This window comes from Crocodylus porosus, unplaced genomic scaffold (genome assembly GCF_001723895.1).
Source record: "Crocodylus porosus isolate Cpor-Errol unplaced genomic scaffold, CroPor_comp1, whole genome shotgun sequence".
In the NCBI taxonomy this organism is placed as follows: domain Eukaryota; kingdom Metazoa; phylum Chordata; order Crocodylia; family Crocodylidae; genus Crocodylus; species Crocodylus porosus.
Genome location: NW_017728927.1, coordinates 5,557,958 through 5,558,178, shown reverse-complemented (window position 1 = coordinate 5,558,178; position 221 = coordinate 5,557,958).

The following is a 221-nucleotide window of genomic DNA, read 5'->3' as shown; positions in this document are numbered from 1 at the left end:
GCGGCGGCCCTGCCCCGACCTCGCTGCTGGAGGGCGAGAGAGGGAGGGGCGGGGAGGAAACCCGCGGCAGGCCCCGGCCAGCCGGGCCTGGCAGCGCCGGCACCCTTCCTGCGGCCCCGCAGCCGGGGGGCGGGGGGCCACTGCGTCACGTCACGGGAAGGCACGACCCCGGGAATCCCCGTGACCCCGGCGACCGCGGCCCGGGGAGGCCCGTGACCCGG